At 41.2% G+C, this 7,834-nt stretch overlaps 1 non-coding gene across 1 annotated transcript; it reads left to right on the top strand.

Annotated features, from left to right (window-relative positions):
• Positions 1–435: 435 nt before the first annotated feature.
• Positions 436–517, top strand: trnaa-agc (transfer RNA alanine (anticodon AGC)). Its single transcript has one exon. It is a non-coding gene; the product is annotated as a tRNA-Ser (tRNA).
• Positions 518–7,834: the final 7,317 nt, after the last annotated feature.

Raw genomic sequence — 7,834 nt, 5'->3', positions numbered from 1 at the left:
GTGTCACATTGAAATATATCTACATGCGAATTAATCTCTGTCTTTTATTGGGAACCATCTCTTTCACTGTAACCATCAGGAAAGACCATTTAGTTCGCCAGAAAAAGAAATGAATATGTCACTAACCTTTGTTTGCTTCAGGTCCAAGAATACTCAGATCAATAGCTCCCTTGCTTACCTCTGCTGGTCATGTTCGCAAAGAGATATGGCAAATTGCCAAGTGTGATTTTCCTTTCAATAAAGAATTTTGACTCAGTTTGGCTGCAAATATCTTTCCTACCTTTGTGCTTTTCTTCTTTTACATTGGTGTCTCGCACCTTACAAATGACAGCAAAGGTATGAAAGGAGATGGAAGCATTTCGCTCATCAAGTCAGCGACAGCTTTCAATGAGATCACGGCTGATTTGGTCAATGCTCAACGTGCCTGAGCTGTCTGTAGTCATGGCCGAGTGGTTAAGGCGATGGATTAGAAATCCATTGGGGTTTCCCCACGTAGGTTCGAATCCTGTTGACTACGTTATGAATGCTTTCCTGCTGGTACAATTTTCGCTCAAAGTTCAGAAAACCTATTTTGCAAACCAGGCCGGTAATTTGATTGGACTTGGGAAACTCGAGTTCTTCAGCAGAAATGTTCCATATTTAAAACATTATCTCTGTTTCTCTTTCCAGATACACTGCTCGACACATCGGGTTTCTGCTGTTGTTATTGAACGTCCTGAGCAGAAGTGCTGCTTTTCATTAGATTCCTTTCATCCCTGTCCACTGTTCTCTGACTCGGGTCAGTGGCAACACTTCCTCCTGCTCGTCAAAGTGCTCATTCCCCACCGCTCCCTCTCCATCATTAGAAACAACCACAGGAAATCGCCACTTAACCATCTTTGTTCCAAAGTGAAACTCACCAGCCTCGGGAATCTCTCCACCAAACGGGACTTCTCATCCCTGGACATGGTGCAAGCCAGAGGATTGTGAAGAGATCCTGTGAAAATATTGCTAGTTGGCAGTTGGAAAAATGTTTAGGAAGCAAACCATATAATTTAGGCTCCAGCTTTGTAAATCTTGAGAAACTCTTTGGGAAATGGATTCAGAGGAGGATGAAGAAGTGTGAACTGTCGGACCGAGTAGAGGACGGGACATTGACTCTGATGTTCTCGGGACAGGAACTAATCTGAGACATTGAAAGAATTCTCGCCTGACTACTGCTGCTTTTCCCTGAACCATCATTCCCCTGAACAGTATCCAAAACGATGTACTTGTTTTCGACGGGAATGGCCACAGGGGATTCCTGCACTCCCTGCCTACTCCATGCGCCATTCCAGGTCGTCGCCCGCCTCATTTCTGTCTTGAACACAGCAGGAAGCAAGGACTTCCTGTTGGATTAATGTTTCTTTATTGAAATGCCACAGGACTGACAGGTAAACCTGATGAACTCATGGCATGGATCGTAACGTGGGACTGGGATATTTCAGTCATGATTTTTGCGGTTCTCGGGTGTGACCACAACAAGAAAACTCTTAACTATGAAGTTCTCAGCATCTCGGATGATCCTGAATGCATTCAGCTCCAGCTTCTGAACATGGTCTCCCAGGAGTTGCAGCTGGGTTCACTTTCCACACGTGTAGTCTTCAGGGACAATGGAAATTTACCTGAGGTCCCACATTCCGTAGGAGGAAAGTGCAACTGTCCTAATTGCTATCACCACTGCTGCAAAACTAAAGTTGAAAGGACTTTACTTGAGCTTACCTGTTGTTTTTGCTGAGCTGCTGCTTTCCAAAGCCTCTTGAGCCAAACATTACTACTTACTCTGCTACCAACAGCATGTGTCTCTCTCTACCCCTTCACATTTAGTTTTGGTTAGAGAAGGAGGGAGACACTGCAGCGATGTAGCACTTAGTCATTAGGCACTCCTTAATACCTGGCCACTGACTACCTGCTCTCCAGCCAAGGTCACTTCTTGGCCCTGGATGGTGTCTTACTGTGGTCTTCCTTTTGGTAGTGTTGACTGCGCTGATGCTAATCTTCATCCCGACAGCCATTCGCATTGTCACAGTTTCTTGGTACTTTCTGTCTAATCGTACTGCATTTTTGAATTCCATGAATCTGTCGACTGCATTCCAAACTGTGTCTCACTCCATAGCGAGAGAGGTTGATGTTCCAGTGAATACAAGGCTATTGTAAAAATGATACAATTCTACATAGAAACAATAGTATGTCTATGCACTCACTGAATCTGCTTTTCCACTCAATTAGGTGAGATCTATTTTGGAATTCCCCCATTCCACTTATCTGCATTTTCCCCATAAACCTTGTATAAAAGTCAGTTTGCCTCTACCCTGAATATATTTAATGAGCCAGCCTCAACGGTCCACAGAATTGTCTGCATTTTCCCCCTCTCACTGATGTGAGACATGGTGGTCTTTAACTCCATACGGTATTTTAAGCACTCTGAAGGTTGTACCAATATTAGGTATTATCCTGTCCTATCACACCTTCTCTGTGGCCAGAGGCAAAACAAAAATGAAAGGTTAAGAGACTGTAATCTCCTCACTCATCATTCGCGTCAGCCGAAGGTGTAGCTCATCCTGATCTGTGCATGTGCCCACTCTCTTTCCCGCTTAAACTTCCAATTCTTCGTCAGCTTCTGTATCACTTCACTCAAAATCACACGGTCTCTCTCCCTGAATCCAGGAACTCCTTCTTCAATCTAAAGACCGAAAGAAAGTCCGTGTTTAACGTATTCTCTGGCTCCGTGTATTAGGACCCCTTGGTTCCTAACACTCCCCTTTCTCTCCCACGTTATCCTCTTCCCCTTAATAAACCGAAAGAATGTCTTTAAATTCTTGCTAATCTTACCCTCTAATGTTTTAATTCCCCGCCTCCTTCTGCTCTTCTACTGACTGTTTAAGTTTAGCCCTACAGTTTCTATGTTCTTTTTGGTCCTGCATTGACCTGCTCACTTTGTAACAGCTTTAGGCTTCTCTATCCATTTTAATTCTGTTCGAAATTTGCGTCGACATCTGAGGTTCTCTTGGCTTGTTTTCCTAAATTTTATCTGGGGTGTAACATGCTGGTCCGACACTGTCATCAATTCCATTTTGACCAGGTGATCCACCAACTCCCGCCCCACGCTGTTCTGCTACAGTTTTACCCAGAAGCAACTGCACTTTGGCCAGATCCTGTCATATCTTTTCATAAAATCGGTCTCCCAAATCTAAAAAGCTTTTATTTTTCAAACATTGTTGTGTCTTTTCCTTAGCAAACTCAAAACATACGAGTCATGGCCACTGGTCCTTTCATGCTCTCCCAATCCTACCTGCAACATCTGACTGGCTTCGTTCCCCATTGTGAGGCCCAACACAACCCTGCCCATTGTTGTATTTGCTACACATTGATATAAGAAGCTCTGTGGAATAATTTTCATGGCATCCGTCCCCTCTAAAAATTTATCACTGCCCGAATGAATGTTTGGAATTAAAATGCCTAAATATAACGATTCTATTGTTAATGATCCAATTGACATACCTCAGGAAATTGGTTTTATATCAGTTCCTGTACTTTCTTTTATCTGGGAGTCTACAATATATCCCCAGCGGTGTTTCTGTCAGGGTTCTGATCCTAAGCTCTAACCACCGAGCCTCAATATAAGATCCTTCTTTCTACAGCAACTGACTCCATAATTAATAAGGCAAAAACACTTCCACTTTTACCACCTCTCCTGCCGTGCCTATAGATCTTGTGCCACTGGATAATGAGGTATCAGCCCTGACCTCCCTCAAGCACATCTCTGTGATGGCAAAAATGTCACACTTCCCATTTCACCTTGTTCCCTTATCATATCTGTCTGTCGGACAATATTCCCAGCATTGAGGTAAAGGACATCCAGCCTGTAATATAAAACCTGGAATACTCTATAACACGGAGTTCTTCAGTCATTCATTGTTTGTTCTCAAGGTGCCCAATTCACGAACAAAACTGTTACTCTGGGAATGAATGAATATTTGTTGAATTGTAATTTCTCTTTTAATAAATATATTCATCAAATGCAACTTTCCAGAACTAAACAGTCAGATCCACATGCAATGAGTGTCTGCTGATTAAATCCCTGTTCAGTCTGCAGATGGGACAGCTCTAATTAATGGAGAAAGTGAGATCTGCAGGTACGAGGGATCAGAATCGAAACGTGTGGCTCTGGTAAAGCACAACCAGTTGGGCAGCATCTGGGGAACAGGAGAGTCAAACATTTGGGCATCAGCCCATCATCAGGAAGGCATTGATGCCTTCCCATGTTTTTCATTTCACGATTGACAGGATATTGGGAATCATACGTGTTCCAGAAGGCAGCACTGTATATAGTCCGGAAATGGAAAGCAGTCAATCATTTGTTTGGAGAGGGCGTAGACATTTTGAGGTGAAGTACTGATTGATTCAAGTACAAAACCAAGAATTGATAAAGCCCTTGGGCCCGACGGACAAAACCCGAGATTACTACGGGAAGACAGGGAAGAGATTCCTGCGCCTATGGCGATGATCTTTACATCCTCACTGTCAACTGGAGTAGTGCTAGATGATTGGAGGACGGTAAATGTTACTCCATGTTCAAGGAAGGTACTAGGGATTATCCTAAGATATACAGACCAGTCAGACTTAAACCAGTATTGGGCAAAGTATTGGAGAGGTTTCTGAGAGACTTAATTTATGATTACTTGAAAAATCATAGTTTGATTAGAAATAGTCAGCATGGCTTTGAGAGGGGCAGATCATGCCTCACAAAATTTATTAAAATATTTTAGGATGGGATCAAATACATTGAAGAAGGTGGAGCAATGGATGTGGAGTGCATGGATTTTAACAAAGTGTTTGATGATATTCACCAAGACAGGTTCATTCAGAAAGGAAGGAGAGATGGGATACAAGGAAACCGGTCTGTCTTGATCCAGAACTGGCTGGCACATAAAAGACACAAATTGGTGGTAAATGGGAAGTATACAGTCTGGAGCTCAGTGATCAGTGGTGTTCCGTTGGGATCAGTTCTGGGACCTCTGCTGTTTATTATTTTTATGACTGACTTGGATGCGAAAGTGGAAGGGTAGGTTAGTAAGTCTGTCGATGTAACAAAGATTGTTGAAGTTGTGGATTGTGTGGAGGGCTGTTGTAGTTTGCAATGAGACATTGGCAGGATGCAGAACGGGCCTGATAAGTGGTAGATGGAGTTCAACTGGAAATGTGTGAAGCAATTCATTTTGGAAGGTCGAATTTGAATGCAGAAACAATGCAGGACTCTCGCATTGTGGAGGAACAGGGCGATCTTGTCGTCCATGTCATAGCTCCCTCAGTGTTGCCACCCAGTTTGATAAGGTTGTTTAGAAGGCATATGATGTTTTCATTTGCAGGGGGATAGAGTTTAAGAGCTACGAGGTTATGCTGCATCTCTATGGAACCCTGGTGAGATCATACTTAGAATATTGTGATCAGTTCTGCTCGCGTCATTGTAGGAAGGATGTGGAACCTTTAATGAGGGTGCTGAGGAGATTTATCAGGATGCTAACAAAGAAGTGTTCCATGCTTTTCTCATTGGAGCAAAGAAGGATGAGAGATGACTTGATAGATGTGTACAAAATGATGAGAGTCAAAGATAGAGTGGATAGCAAGAGACTATTTCCCATGGTGGAAATACCTATCACGAGGGCGAAAAAACTTTAATGTAATTGGATAAAGGTTTAGTGGAGATATCAGAGTTAGGTTCCTTGGACAGAGAATGGTGGATGGGTGGAATGTTCGGCTGGCAACTGCAGTAGAGTCAGCTGCATTGAGGATATATATATATATGGATATATATCGCGGGATATATATATATATATATATATATATATATATATATATATATATATATGAATGATAGCATAATGAAGGGCGTGTAGGCGAGTCTGACCTTAGAGTAGGATAAAAGGTTGGCTGGACGTCAAGGGCCGAAATGTCTGCACTGCGCTGTACTGTTCTGTGTTTCATTCTTCAAATAGCTTGAGGATTCTTACCAATTATTGAATGTGGGAGGGAGTGATGTGTGTGAGATCAGGAAGCTTTGTAGGTGCGTTAGGCCAAGACGTCCACTTATGGTGTGCATTCTTAAAGTCACCTGAGTACCAGTACAACATGTGTTTGACGACCTACACCAGACAGAATACGTCAAGTTCAGTTATTAACGTGATGCTGGACTTGACATTTGTTGCTGTTTTCTTCAGATAGATTCTATTGGTTGACCCATGTATTAATTTTTGTCCATCTATAGAGATGTACAATTTTATTTTGATACTGGTGAATGCGAAGGTGACATTTATTGAACACGGATTTAGAGGTTTCTTTGCGAGACACAAAGTGCTGCAGAATACTGTCAACTTGTTAACGTCTTCGCCCAGTGCCTGGTCGAGGTATCAGATGTTTGGAGCCTGGGAAGCAAGCCAGATGCTATCATCATAAGTAACTTGTGCGATGTGATTCTGACACTCCATGTCCATTCATCTGCCCCCGAGCAATGCTCAGATCGAAGATGGAGTCGAAATACTTTGTTGTGAAATAATGATTGAATGACTGCCCTGACCCAGGCGGAAGCTCTCTGGATTGATTTAAGAGCAGAACAATGTATTATCCAGTATCACTGACAGCTGTGACTAAATTCAAATATTTCAAAATATTTTTTCAATGTAGGTTATGATTGCAAGCTGATCTAAAAAAAATCAGATATTTGCTATGTTTGTGAATTGTGATTCACAAAAATGTGAATTATCATTATTCAAGCAAACAATAATTGCATCATCTCTGAAAACAGTTAGGTTGATTTTATATTTATGGAACTAAAATATACTTTCCTGCCAACATTTTATGTTACAAAAATAAAAAAAATGTATATTTTATTTAATATCGAACAAAGAACATGTTATCTGACTATAGTGCTGATCACAATTACATATTTTTGGATACATGAACACCAACTAACCACAAAAGGACATCATCCTCTCTCACTGGTATCCTCACATATGGATGAGGAAGGACACCACTTCGACTGGGACAACACATCCATCCGAGAACAAACCAAATAGAGGTACGCACGAGAATTCATAGAAGCATGGCATTCCAACTAGAACTCTATTAACAAACTCATCGAATTAGACCTCAAATACTACCACTGAGATAAGGAACAGGACGTGACTTCTCCACAGGAAGTAACATAACCACAGGAAATGACATCACCAATCCAAAGAAACCCAAAAATATAAATAGAAAGCAGGAATTTTCAGAGTTGGTTCGCCTGAGGCCCACTGAAGACGAAGATGGTTAAAAGTCTGAAAATGAACCACCCAGCTCAACGAGCAAGCCTACATCGAAAACCTCAACCTGAGCTACAAATATTCTTAAAACTCGCTATAATTACATACTCATAGTCACTATTCAAAATAATACATCGTCGCTCCAACATTTGGAAAGTCGTTGGCTCTTGAATGATTGCATTTTTAAAGTGAGAAAACGATTGAACCATCACATAGAAATAGCGTTCTTATAAATTTATATATAATCAATCAGTTTAATTTCTCACTAAATGTGCAAACTTCAGCTATTTACAAACAATTGAAAAATGACAATAATTCAACATGAACAGAGAATATTAGTTTGAATAAATGATTTGTGTTCTTAAATTGAAGTGAACAATAATTTGAAACCTTGCAATTTTTAGAATGAATGGTATTTAATGTGAAATACGAAAAAGAACGATGAACACACATCCGTGTGATTGAACAATGAGGCATTTTCAAAGAGTTTTGTGGCAAAGCAAAGGAACAAAATG

The sequence above is a fragment of the Chiloscyllium plagiosum genome, unplaced genomic scaffold, assembly GCF_037043375.1.
Source record: "Chiloscyllium plagiosum isolate Xiang-an unplaced genomic scaffold, Cpla_swu_hap1 HiC_scaffold_45, whole genome shotgun sequence".
NCBI lineage: Eukaryota > Metazoa > Chordata > Chondrichthyes > Orectolobiformes > Hemiscylliidae > Chiloscyllium > Chiloscyllium plagiosum.
Note: the sequence above shows the minus strand (reverse complement) of the source record. Positions and strands in the feature narration are given on the sequence as shown.